The sequence below is a fragment of the Wolffia australiana genome, chromosome 3 (assembly GCF_029677425.1).
Source record: "Wolffia australiana isolate 7733 chromosome 3, ASM2967742v1".
In the NCBI taxonomy this organism is placed as follows: domain Eukaryota; kingdom Viridiplantae; phylum Streptophyta; class Magnoliopsida; order Alismatales; family Araceae; genus Wolffia; species Wolffia australiana.
The window spans coordinates 13575765-13590077 of NC_135837.1; positions in this window are offsets into that span (position 1 = coordinate 13575765).

Below are 14313 nucleotides of genomic sequence, written 5' to 3' on the forward strand. Positions count from 1 at the left end.
GTAGATCTCCGATTATCTAAATCATCTGAAAAATCAGAGTCAACAAATTCATTTGCTGATAAAGAACTCTCCTTCTCAAAGAGAATCCCCGTACTCATTATGCCTTTTAGATATCGGAGAATCCACTTCACTGCATTCCAATGCTCCTTCCCTAAGTTGTTCATAAATCTGCTCACCACTCCAATTGCATGAGCAGTGTCTGGCCTGGTACAGACCATAGCATACATAAGAGAGCCAAGAGCACTAGCATAAGGAACTTGCTTCATCTCAGTTAAGTCATCTTCAGTCTTTGAGCACTGAGCTTTAGATAGCTTAAAGTGATGCGCTAGAGGATTACTCGCCACTTTAGCATTGGACATGCCAAAGAAATTAACAATCCTCTCAAGGTAGCTCCTCTGAGTCAACCATAAACGACCTCTCTCCCGATCCCTATGGATCTCCATACCAAGAATCTTCCTTTCAGATCGAACATCCTTCATGTCAAATTCCTTTCCCTTAGTACCTTCAATCTTGCAATCTCATGTAAGTTCTTCAATTCAATGAGCATGCCATCCACATATAGCATCAAAATAATGCATTATTCATCTTCACACGTCTTCATGTAGACACAACAATCAAACTCACACCTGGTTGAACCAATCCACATCATGTAAGAGTCGAACTTCTTGTACCACTGCCTTAGAGATTGCTTTAATCCATAACGCGACTTTCTCAATTTACAGGCAAGATGTTCAGTGATAACACCCTAATTTCTGTCTTTATTTCACGTTATTAGCATGATTTTATGCATTTAAAGAGCTTAAAATGGGGTTGTTATCATACATTTACATGAAAATAGTGTTTTCAAGTGATTTCTGATTTTTCCCTAATTTTTTGTTAATTCTATGAATTTTAAAGGATTTATTTAAGCTTGAAATAATCATTTTTGAATGAAAATGGCATATTTAATATTGTATTACGACATTTATCAGCATGGGAATGAATCAGTGAATTTTCTAGAATTTTTTAGAATTTTTTACGAATTTTTAGGATTTTTTTGAGATTTATTTGAAGAGGAAATGTATTTATTTCAAGAAAAAAAGTATATTTATAATAGAAAAAAAAGTATTTTTATTATTTTCAAACTTTCAAGGGCCTTTTTGCGAACTTTCGTTGCAAAAAGACCCTAAAAACAGCTCTCGGTCGCCACTGCAGGCGTAAAGATCCAATTTAAAATTTTACAGGGTTTTATTGCAATTTTTAATATATATTTTTAATGTTTTTAGGAGAAATCGGAGGAGAGAGAGTGCGCGAGGGGCATATACACAATTACTTTTGGGCGGCGTCCAAAAGATATTCCAGGCATTTTAAGGACTTTTCTGCAAAAAGGAGGATTCAAAATGCGTCACCCAATGAGAGAGCGACACGTCATTGCGTTTTTAAAAACGAAATTAATAAATAAATCAATTTTAAATCCAATGGATTAAATTGGTTTAAAATTGATTTATTAATAACTTTTGATCCTGAAGTCCGATTGAGATGATTTTTTTATGGATTTGTTCGTCTTGATCCCCTCTTTCTATCTGTATTTGGATAATTTAGATCCAGCGTACATTGATAGATAAATATTAAGTACTAAACGGGGGTAAAATGGTGATTTTTACCATATAACCTAAGTATAAAAGCTAAATTTCGAGAAGGGGAGCTCATTCTTGATGGTTCTCTATCACAGCTGCAAGACAGAGAGGAGTCCCACCCTGGATCAAGTTATCTGGTACTTTTTCCATGATTGTATTTGGATTTGTGCATTTTGAATGAGATTAGTTCAATTTCTTGTTTCTTCTTCTTGGTTTTGATCTGAAATTCTAAATCGCTTGGCTTGAGCGGCATGTACAAGCCTTGATTAGGATTGAGAGGAGAATTTGAGGAATTCAACTAAGCATTCAACTGCATTCCAAAGAAAAACTCTAAAAAAATTAGTTTTCATTCTTAGGAGATTAAATTACCCCCATTTCAGTTCTGAATTATCAAAGTTGCAAAAACAAACCAACTCAAATTAAAAATTCCCTTTTAACCTCTCTAATTGACCTCTTGGATCCTTTTATTAGGATCAAAGAAGCCAATTTAGAGCTCTATATTTCTTCTATTCATCTCAACTCTTCTACCCCCCTTTCTAAATTCTCATCTAATTAGGGTGACTTGATCCTCATTGAAGATCAAATTCAGTTTAATCAGAGTGAAACGACCAATACAATCACCAAATCGAATTCCTTACTAGCTTCCCTTGGATGACACTCGTACTTATCACTATACATCTTAAGTGGAGTTCTTATAAATTTTATTGCATAAGCCAAAATCCACAACGACAAGGGCTAAAAATTGCATAGTTTTTACCCCTATTTTTGGCTTATCATTCAGCTCCAAGCACTATGAAACCCTCTGGTTACTGCATGTAAATAGTCTCCTCCAGATCTCCATGGAGAAATGATGTCTTCACATCCAGCTGCTCCAGCTACATATCCTCATGAGCAACAATAGCCAACACAAAGCAAATTGATGTATGCTTCACTACCGGTGAGAAGATCTCATTGAAATCAACTCCTTCCTTTTGAGCAAACCCTTTTGCAACAAGTCTTTCTTTGTATTATATTTGGCCCACATCCCAACTGACTACAATATTCTTTGCTTCAAGATCCCATAGCTTGTAGCCCTTTACTCCACCTCCATAGCCCAAAAGAATGCACCTTTTTGACTTCGGATCAAGCTTCGATCTTCGTCAACAGGAATGAGAGCATAACCTGGACATCCAAAAAATACGTAGAATGGAATAATCAACAGGCTTTCCACTCCATACCTCTTCAGATACCTTCCCATCAAGCGCCAAACTGAGTGATCTATTAATCAAATAGACCATGGCGCTCACTGCCTCCACCCAAAACTTGGGCAACTCCGCATTTAACCTCAAGCACTGTCTCTAAACAGTAATGTGATTCATGTGTTCAGATGCACCATTCTGCTGAGGAGTCTTCTTCACTATAAAGTGACGTTGGATCCCATACTCATCACAAAACTGATCAAACTTTGAGCTCTTGAAATCCGTCCCATTATCAGTCCGCAAGACCTTGATCTTCCTCCTAGTTTAATTATCCACCATAGCACACCATGTCTTGAACCAAGAAAACACCTCAGACTTGTGCGCCAAGAGGTGAACCCAAACCTTCTTGGAGAAATCGTCAACAAATGTCAAGAAATAACAAGCACCTCCTCTTGACATCACATCAACATGACCCCACACATCAGCACGGATGTAGTCAAGGCTGTTCTCCGTGGTGTGCTTTGTCCCCTTGAAGGTCACTCTGCACTGCTTTCCCATAACACAATACTAACGAAAATCCAACTTACAAGATGCAACTCTGGATAGCAATCCACGTGAATGAAGCATTCGCACACCTTTTTCACTCATATGGCCTAGCCGCAAGTGCCATGATAGGGTGTCATCAATCGACACCTCATGGGTTGCTGCTGTAGCAGCTCCACCTACAATGGTGCTCCCTTCATGTCTGTAAATGTTGGCTCGCTTTCATCTCCCCTTCATAATGACAACAGAAACTTTAAAAACTTAGAGCATCCCGTTGTCAACTTGATAAAAACATTCATTTGCCTCTAGCACACCAAGAAAAATCAAGTTCTGACGCAAGGCCGGTACATGCTGCACATTTCCCAGCATTCTCACCACACGATCTAACGTTCGAATCTTCACGCTCCCAATGCCAACAACCTCGCACGAAGAATTGTTTCCCACAAAAATAGTCCACGTCAAGCTCCAATAGGAGTCAAGCTAGTCAGCATGTGAGCACATATGATAAGGGTATCCGGAATCAAGGATCCACATGTCTGCCAACTCCGCAGTCACAACTAGGGAAGAATAGACTTCACCATCATCACTATCTTCCACCTTTGCAACATTTGCTGAACTCGCCTCTCCACTTGTTCCTTTATCACCATTCAGCTTCGGACAATCACGCCTTAAGTGCCCCTTGGCATGACACATACGGCATTCCTGGTTTTTCAATCAGTTGACCAAGACCATCCTTTTTTATTTTCTCCTGTCATGCTTCTCTCTCATACGACCTTTTTCTTGCCTGCTTTGCACGAAGAAACCTTGATTCTAATCAACATTAGATGCAGATCGTCTCTGGTCAAACTTCATAAATGTCAAAATTGTCTCATCAAGACTCGGCATATTTGTCCCATGAAGCATCGTTGTCACAAGGTTCTCGTACTTGTTGGGTAACAAAATCAACAAGATGATTGTCTTGCTCTCCTAAGACAAGTCGTCATCAAATTTCTGCAATTCAACGCGAAGGTTTTGGAAATATGAGCATGCAAATTGGCACCTTTGGCCATCCGAAGCCCAAATAGTTTTGCTCTCAACAAAGCTTTGCTCATTGATGTCTTCACTATTGGGTTCTATGCTTTGGTTCGTCTATGGAAAAACACGTTGCATGGATGTGAAAGCGTGGTCCATCGATTCTCAATCGATCTATAAAACAAAATATTCCTAGTACCTTTTGGGGAACTTCTATAAAATGATAAAACAAAATTTATCATTCCGAGATTGTTTTGAAGTCGTTCACGCTTCTGGCCTCTAGAAGTATCCAGGCGATCACTCGGCACTTGGATCTCCACGTCCTCTTCTTCAACTCTTCTTGAAAATCTAGATCTGCTCACCATGAAGACACTCTTCCTTGAATGAGTGGAGAAGAGAATGGAAAGGGGAGAGGCTCTCAAATCAAGCTTGGATGGGTGCTTCAAATGAGACCCCTTTCCGTCTTTATATTTCACTTGGGAATTTACTCAAAAACCCCAAAAGTAAAATATATCCATCAATGCCCATATGGCCTTGTGTGTGTGACCGTCTAGGCTCATCTATCATTCTAGTAAATAACTTTAATGGTCCAATCATATTTATTGACCAAACTTCATAATTAACTATATCAGCATATAGGCTAATTAAATAATGTTTAGTTTCACCATATCGATAGGTTAAGTTTCCAGCCCGTGGGATGCCAAGCTACACCTAGTACTCTAGAAGACACCGAGTAGTCTAGATCTCTCTCATGGAACCTTTACCGTGATCGGTTACCATATATGTATAATCCATCATCCGCACAAGGCTCTCAAATGACTTAGAGTATGGTTTATCATCAAACCCTAATCCGTCATTCGATTAGTACTGATGTGTAACGGGGACCATTGGAGAACACCTTCTCCAATATCCTTACTACATTTGCAAGGATTTTTCTACATCGTCTTCGTCGAGTCAATCTCCTATTATACTGAGGGTGGATGATCCCATCTTGACCACTCAATCATCTCTGTAAGCTTCTTACTACATCCGATCTATAACTTTTTTGAATCCCATGATTAGAGGCTCATAAGTCATAGTCAAAATGTAGTCGTCCACTCACGAGATGTCCGTTGTGTCTTGGGTTAGTGGACCAATTATACAACATTGAGTTGAATCAACCTGATTAATGTTTAGGTATAATACCATTCAGGGATTCATACAAATCAATTCAGTGAACTCTTTCTCCAAAGAGCAAACACTATCTGTCCTTAGTGTTGCCACACTAATAGCCACAGTATCAGTTATACTTATCAAATAAGTAGGATAAGCTAGTGCTATTCTATCCACATAATTTGATGTCCATCTCGATTCTCCTTGAATAGGAATAATAGGAATAGGAATATTATGATCTCATCACAATTGACTAAGTCATTGCACATATTCATGAACTTCATTATAAACATCTCATGAAATAATAATGAACATAAATATTTTATTCAACAGACTCAAGTAAATGCAGCAGTGTGATTGGCTTGACGGCCACATAATATCCATCATTACCCGCATATCGCCGAGCCAATGTCTTCCGCATTTGGGCAGGATCTTCAAGGTCTAAGACATGATATCTCACACCGTTTGACAAACATTGACGAATAGTGCTAATAGCTTTCATTTGCATCAGTCTTCAATAGGCATCCTTGATACCTTCAGGTTTTGAATCATCCAAAGCCTCAATCAATCCTTTTTTGATGAATATGTCCTTCATTTTGTTGCCACTGACTGAACTTGTCCAAGCTGCTCAATTTCTCTACGTCGTATCGAGAAATAATGGAAGTTGCCATTTTGTAAGTCGTAACACGTCCCCTCCAAACTCGTAGCTCTGGTACCACTCGTTGGCACACACACTTGAGGAAGCCTACTTGGACGTGAACCAATGCACAAGATATCATGGAAGATCTCAAGATGATATGAGGAGACACACTGAGGCATAGTCATTAGCCTCGTCACGTACCCGCGTCGTCACCATCAAGAGAGCATCAAGAGAGATCATGCCTACTTTCTAGGATCGTGCCTAGTTTTTAGGGGGGACATTTAGGCCTTAAGTTGTGGCTATAAAAGGCCCCCCATTTCCCTTGTTTTTGTCATCCCAACGTCCCCTGATGTATTCTTCTTTTCTCTCATTGAGTTGAGTAGAGTTTCTTGCTAGTCCATTTGACCTAGCAGGTGATACATATCTTGACACTGTTTTACATTGAAATTAACATTAAGACCGATAGCTGAGAATTAAAGTGTTTAAATTCTTGGCTACTTAAAATCTCCATTCGCCACATTAAGATCAAACACTGAAGTTTTACTGGCTTTAAACTCTGGACATTTACAAGCCAACATCGACATCCTCCAAGGTCACAATCATGATAGACATTGGAAACAATAGATGCATGCGCATCATTTCTTTCTTCGCGACCAGCCCCGCACTCTCGTCGCCTCAGTCTCACTACTTCATATGAACAACCATAAGCTATTTTGCTCAAACGGGTTGCATTGCTGCCATTGCTAAGCTCTACAACTGGGGAGTGGTCATCATAATCTCTAATTATGTTGTTTCTACTAGGTTTTTTACTAATTATTTGTGTGAGTATTTGATATAGTCAACAAAGAATTAACCTCACAGCTTTAGAGAGAGTAAGGTGTTGAACCACAACGAGCAGGTAATGTGATATTCCTCTTTCAGTTTAATTTGTGTTATCAAATTCCGTTAATTTATCCAAACAGTCAATCCAATGATATTCTTGTTGGGTTCTAGGGGCCTTGAGATGGATGAACATCACAAAACGATGCGCAGCGGAAGACATTTTGCGAATCGTACGGCATCAACAAAAAACATTAAAACCATGTACCTTTCACGGATCACATCCATGATTTCTTCGATACCGGAGTGAGATGAGTCTAGCTGCTCAAGTGTGCAGCCTCTAGACGTATCCGTGTGATCCTCGGCACTCCGGATCTTCTCTTTCTCGTAGACAAGCCCCGTTCAATCTTCGTCGGCGTTATTATGTCGCCCCAATCACATCAAGGATGGAGAGGAGTGTGGGGAGAGTGGAGAAGAAGGGGAAGAGCCCCTGAACAATTCTGGCCTGGGTGAATTTCGTTCAGGGCCTTCCCCTATTTATACTAAGTGGATATTTTTCATAAAAACCCCCAAAACTTAAGTATATCTTCCAACGTCCAAAAGACCATTTGCGTGTGACCCTCTAGGCCCATGTATCAGTTTAGTTAATGACTCTAGCGGCCCAATAACCTTTATTGGCCTTCCAAATTAATTAACTATATCATCATATAGATTAATTAACGTTGGATCGATTTAACCCAACTGATAGGTCGAGACTCTGACACGTGGGTGCCAAGCTACACCTCGTGTTGTAGAAGATACAAAGGAGTGTGTATCGACTCACTCATGGAACCTGTTCATCATCGGTTACTGTGTATGTATAATCCCTCATCCACTTGATTCTCCTTGGACGACTTAGGGTATGGTCAACTGTCATAGCCTAATCGGTCATCCGAGTTAGTACTGATGCATTCGGAAATCATCGGAGAACTCTTCTTCGATATTTCACTACCTTGGCCAAGGACTTCATTGCATCATCTTCCTTGAGTTGTCACCTCTTATACCGAGGGTGAACGATCCCATCTTGACCACTCAATCGCCTTCGTGTACTTCTTGATGCACCTAAACTAGGACTGTTTAAAATTCTATGATTAGAGGCTCTTTGGCCATAGCCAAAGTACAACCGCCCATCCGCAAGACGTCTTCGGTGTCTCAGGTCTAAGGACCACTTACACAACCGTGACGTGAATCAACCTGATTGACATTTTGGTATAATACCATTCAGGGATTCGTACGGATCAATTCAGTGAACTATTTCAACTAAAGAGCACCCACTATCTATCCTTAGTGTCGCCACACTAATGGCTACGGGACCGACCATACTCATCATATGAGTGAGGCTAGATAGTACTATTCTATCCGAATACTTTGATGTCCTTCTCGCGTATCCGTTGAATAGGAATGTTTAGAACACATGCTTAAAGACTAGTGATCTTTGTATTACGATCTCATCATAATTCACTAAGTCTGATCATGTATTCATGGACTTCATTATACGCATCACACGTGCACTATAATGAATATGTTCTGTTAATGAATATGGAACGAGATGTGGAATGTGTGATTGGCTTGCAGGCCACATATATTTCCATCAATTCTGAACTATCATTCTACATCAAAGTATCTGTAGAATCTCAACTTTATTTAGTAAGAAGTTTATCTGAGACTGATCAAGAAGATGGGAGTGAGATAGTCTCCAGTAACACTCTATAGAATAATCTTCAGTGATTAACGTTTAGATATCCCTCAGTAAAAATCAGTTTAGATGGATCTTCAGTGAATGAAATTGAGAGAATTTCTTCTGAAAATTAGAATTTAGAAATCTAATCTTCAGAATAACATTTATACGCTAATTCCTGGTCAGTTACAGACCCTCTCTTGTAATTACTCAGTGACGGGCCTGCGCCTATAATTTGGGGGAGATGTAACCAAGTGGGAAACCTCCTTGGTTGCGCGTGGTTCTCTACAGCATAGAGCCATGCACGGCTTGTTGCTGCACGTGGCCTCGATGTGCAGAGGCTGTGCACAGCCTGTTGGCTTCGTGCGACCTTTGTATCTCGAGGCTGTGTGCAGCTTGCTGGCTGCGCGCAGCCTCTGTGCGTAGGGGCTATGCGCGGCCTCTGTGCGCAGGGGCTATGTGCGGCCTCTGTGTGCAGGGGTTGTGTGCGGCCAGCTGGCTGCGCGTGGCCTCTCTATGCAGGGGCTGTGCATGGCCTGCTGGCTGAGTGCAGCCTTTGTGTGCAGGGCTATTGGCTGCACGAGGCCTTTGTGTGCAGGGGTCGTGCGCGCTGCTGGGATGCCTTAATGAAGGTGGATGAGCTGAGAGATGGATTAAACTGAGTGGATGATTGAATTGAGAGGTTTATGATATTAGAACACGATTTAAACAAAGAACAAACTTGATATTAATCTATAACGACAAACAACTTCAGCTCGAAAATGCTGGAAATACACTGATTGATGTTTCCCAACCCAACCTAGATTATCTTAGAGGGAGAAGAGCAAAATCTCTAAAACCAAACAATCACACCAACCTTGTGTCATGACCCCTATGGCAAGGTGGTGATTGTCTTGCTCTGGTTATGCCTCAGCTAGCTTCTTCTCCCCAACTCCAATGCTCATCAGCTCTTGGAGGGTCTGCAAAACTCCTCTACTCCAAGCTCCAACATTTTTAGGCAGATATTCTAAACAGCCCTAAAATGACTCTTTGGAGGTCTACTTATAGGTTCCTCTCTTGGGCTTCTTGGGCCATTTGGGCTTCTTGGGCTTTTAGACTGGCCCAAGTTAGGGACCTTCAGTATTTTGAGAATTTGACTTCGTCTTTTAAATCGTGAAATTCTTGCTTAATCAGGTGCCTTCTTCGTTGGATTTCATCTACACTTGCACTCATTTAAATGAAGGACGATTTAAATCTCATATTTGTAATGGTAAAAATGGGAATACTGCATGCAAATAGTGCTATGATTACTGAAAAATCTCGGATTATTTTATGACATAGTTAAAGTCATCAGTCCTCCTTGTCTATGAGAACACCCCCTATGTTACCGGGATTTTGAATTACCAGGTGGATGCTCTCCACACCATCTACGTTCAGCTACCTTACCGTTGCGTCCTTCCTCCTAATACACGGATGATCAGATCATAGCCGAGCTTGATATTTGGAAGAATTATACCCTGAGATTATTTGTGATCCGCATGTCCTACGATCTCCGCACCCGTTGTTAAGGATTTCAGCACAGGCGAAGCACGCAGGGTGTTATAGGATTTTTAATCAGATTAGTTAGTAATAAAAACAAATATAAATTACTCATATGAGAAGTAGACAGCTAGGATTTAATATAGTATTTCACATAGAATAGGATCGAATATAGCAGTCAGGATTAAACATAGAACAGGAAAATTTAGAATAAGAAATATTACGTTTACTTCTAACGGTCATTATTCATCTTAATATAGCCTTAATACAAGTTGTAACAGCTATGATTAAAACTGAAATATTACTATTATTAGTATCACTTAACAACTATAAATACAAACAAACACCTTTGTAATTTCTTGAGGATTCATAAACAATCTCTATTCAAGATTGTCAGTTGCCACTCTTCTTGTCTCTCTCAATTCTTTCTTCTCTTCTTCTTCAATCTTTCTTCTCCTTCTTCTTCAATCTCTACAGGTGATTTTCTACACCCGCATCCTTCGTTGAGCAGGTCAGAAGTGGATGATGAAAGGGGGCTTTGTATGGATCATCACGAATGGCATTACAAATATCCTAAAATGAAAGGATTTCTCTATTGAGGATGTCATTGGATGCATGTGCAATGTCTCTTTGTCGACCAAGCTGGAAGAGTTTATAACCAGGCAGTTCTTTGAACAGAATAACGATATAACACCTTTGAAGAGTTTACTCTCTGCAGGTGTATGACACTGTTATGGCTCTTGCGTTAGCAACAAAGAGTATTGTGGGCTTTAAAAAAAGTTCCTTATCAAACGCCATGGAAGAGACCTGATTTAAAGAGCTTGGAGGTGATTTTCAGCTCCGTGATTATCAGTTGATTCTACCATTGTTTGGGATCATGTACATCGTCGGAAAGGATACCAACCAAATTGATGTTTGGTCTGAAAGTCTTCCTTGAACTCCCAAGAGACACCTCAAGAACAAAAACAAGAAAAAGAATGGAGATAGAAGCGAGTGAAGAGAGATAGATGAAGTTGTGATTAGATCATTGAAAATATGCAAGACATTTTGTCTAACATTGGTTATTATTTATATTACCATATAAAAGTTACGAATATATGTTTTTTATGAACGTTTAAATCCTGGCCGTTATAATTTTTATAACGGCTAGAATGGTTTACATCATAACCATTAGTTAATTCTCCTAACTAGATGAAATCCTGACCATCTACGTCTAATCCTATTCTAGATTGAATTCTACACGTCTATGTTTGACCTTACATTTAATCTTATCTATCTATTTCTCTTAACCAGTATAGGGTACATGGTTGATTTTTACTAGTCTAATCTTATTTAAAGTCCTATTGGAGGATCTGTTACTGACGTGGAGTCATTTGCTGATGTGGCTTGTTGAGTTGTTCACTCCCGTCTTCGACTTCTTCTTTATCCTTAACACTCCCCATCAAGAAAAATGCCGGAGGAGTGACGTGGAGCTTGTCTCTGAGTAATGAGAATCGTACATGAGGGAGAGCTTTTCTAAGTGCATCAGCTACTTGTCCATTTCTTGGGAAGAATCTGATTTGCAAAAACTTCTGAGTGACTTGTTCTGGAACAAAATGAAAATCAATCTCCACGTGCTTCGTCCTGGCATGATAAGTAGCTCCTATGTTATCACACCAAAGAATAGGGGCTGATGTTGTGTTGATGTGAATCTCCTTTAAGAGTGATTGAATCCACAACACTTCTGCTGCTGCATTTGCTAATACTTTGTACTCAACTTCTGTTCTTGATCTCACTACGGTTGGCTGCTTTTTAGAGCACCATGAAATCAGTTCTACCCTAAATAGACTTTGAATGCACCAGTTGAACGTTTATCTAACTGATCTCCATCCCAATTTGCATCACTGAAAACATTCACAATTAAGTCCGAATTTATATGAAAGAATAAACCATGCAAGATTGTTCCTTTCAAATATCTTAAGAAATGTTTTAAAATTTTTGAGTCCTCATTTGTTAGTTGATGCATTTTCTGGCTGGCCTTACTGCAAAAGAAATATCAGGCCTAGTAAGAGTTAGATAATGTAAGGATCCTACTAGCCTTCTATATAATGTATGATCAACAGTATTTTCCTCAGTTAAAGATGATTTTGCTAAACTACAAGGTGTTTTAGTCTCTTTACAATGTTCCATATTGAAGAAAATACAAATCGTTTGTGGCTTTGAATTTCATGTTAATCAAAATTACTTTAATTATTTTCCTGTTTGTAGATATATAAAAGACTTTTAGTATTTAACATATCTCCTTGTTCAGGAGTATAATCTAATGTATTTGATATAAAGTTTCCCAAATCCGAAGGGTGATTTGGATCACAAGTCAATATATTAATAGAATCATTAAGACATTGACCTTCGTTGATATTATTATTGCTCTCAGTTTGATCCAATGTTTGACGTATGATTACGTAGAAAATAAGAATTTTGATTAGTATCAATCATAGAGCAGTCAATCAAAATTATTTTGACATGTAAACTACCATTCATATCATGATTTTTGTTAAATTTATGAGTTTGATTTGGTGTATGAAAGGATCCAAGTACCCCTTTATTGTCAAGTATATCATGATACGTATCAAAAGGAAAAAATTATTCAAAGAACATATCACGCCTTGAAATAAAATATTTACCAGTATGAAGCGACAAGCACTGGTACCCGAGGTGAAGAGAGCTATTGCGCAAGAAAACACATTTTTCTGACTTGGAATCTAATTAATTGTGCACATATGGCTTAAAGAAAAGATGACAAAGACATCCAAGAGTTTTGAGTACAGAGTAATCGCGTATATTTACCAGTATGGAGCATGATACGTATACTTTATTGTCAAGTATACTTTATTGTCACGTATACTTTATTGTTACGTATACTTTATTGTCAATTATATCATGATACGTATCAAAAGGAAAAAATTATTCAAAGAACATATCACGCCTTGAGATAAAATATTTACCAGTATGGAGCGACAAACACCGGTACCCGAGGTGAAGAGAGCTATTGCGCAAGAAAACATATTTTTCTGACTTGGAATCTAATTAATTGTGCACATATGGCTTAAAGAAAAGATGACAAAGACATACAAGAGTTTTGAGTACAGAGTAATCGCGTATATTTTTTAAAAAAATTTCATATGGAGATTTATTGTAAGTACTGATGTAACTAAACTATTGATAATAAATACTGCAGGTACTATTGCTTCATCCCAAAATATTTCTGGGGTTTTGGCAGGATTAAGCATAGTAAATGCAGTTTCCACTATATGCATATGCTTTCTTTCACCTGTACCGTTTTGTTCAGGGTTATAAGGACACTATACCCTATGAACAATGCCAGCCATTTTTAAATGTTGGTAAAGAGCTTGATACTCTCCTCCCTAATCAGACTGCAAGTATTTAATTTTAGTTGACAATTTTCTTTCAACTTCACTTTGAAGTTCTAAAAACGTATTGTACAAATCACTTTTCCTTTTAAGTGGAAAATCCAACAACACTTACTAGAATCATCTACAAAAACAACATAGTATGAATAACCTGAGTGAGAGATGATCATTGTTGGTCCCCAAAAATCTGAGTGTATCACTTCGAAATTATGGTTAGAAGAGTTAGTAGAAACAAAAGGTAATTTTTCAGACTTTGAAACATTAAACAATTCACATATAAGGTTTTGTCGCAGTGAAAGAAGGGAACTCCAAAATTTTGGACAATAGTGTTCAATACTTTAAAATTTGGATGTCCTAATCTGGAGTCCCAATTTTTAAATGACTACATTTCTCCAATGTTGGCATAGATTGGCAACAGATTCTCCAGATAGTATAGCCCATTCTTAGTTGTTCCGTGTAGGAGAGTTTGATTGGTTGTTTTGTTCTTCACAAGACAATAAGAAGAGTGAAATTCCACAAAAACAGTGTTGTCAGTAGTAAACTTATGCATGCATAAAGGATTTTTAGAAATTTCTGGAACATCAAGAATATTTTTCAAGAACTATTCTATCACTAGTAGTTATTTTTGAAGAACCAATTGCAAAAATATTAAAACCTGCTCTGTTACCTATTTGAAGATGATGTTTCCTTGGTATGTTTGAGATGTCGA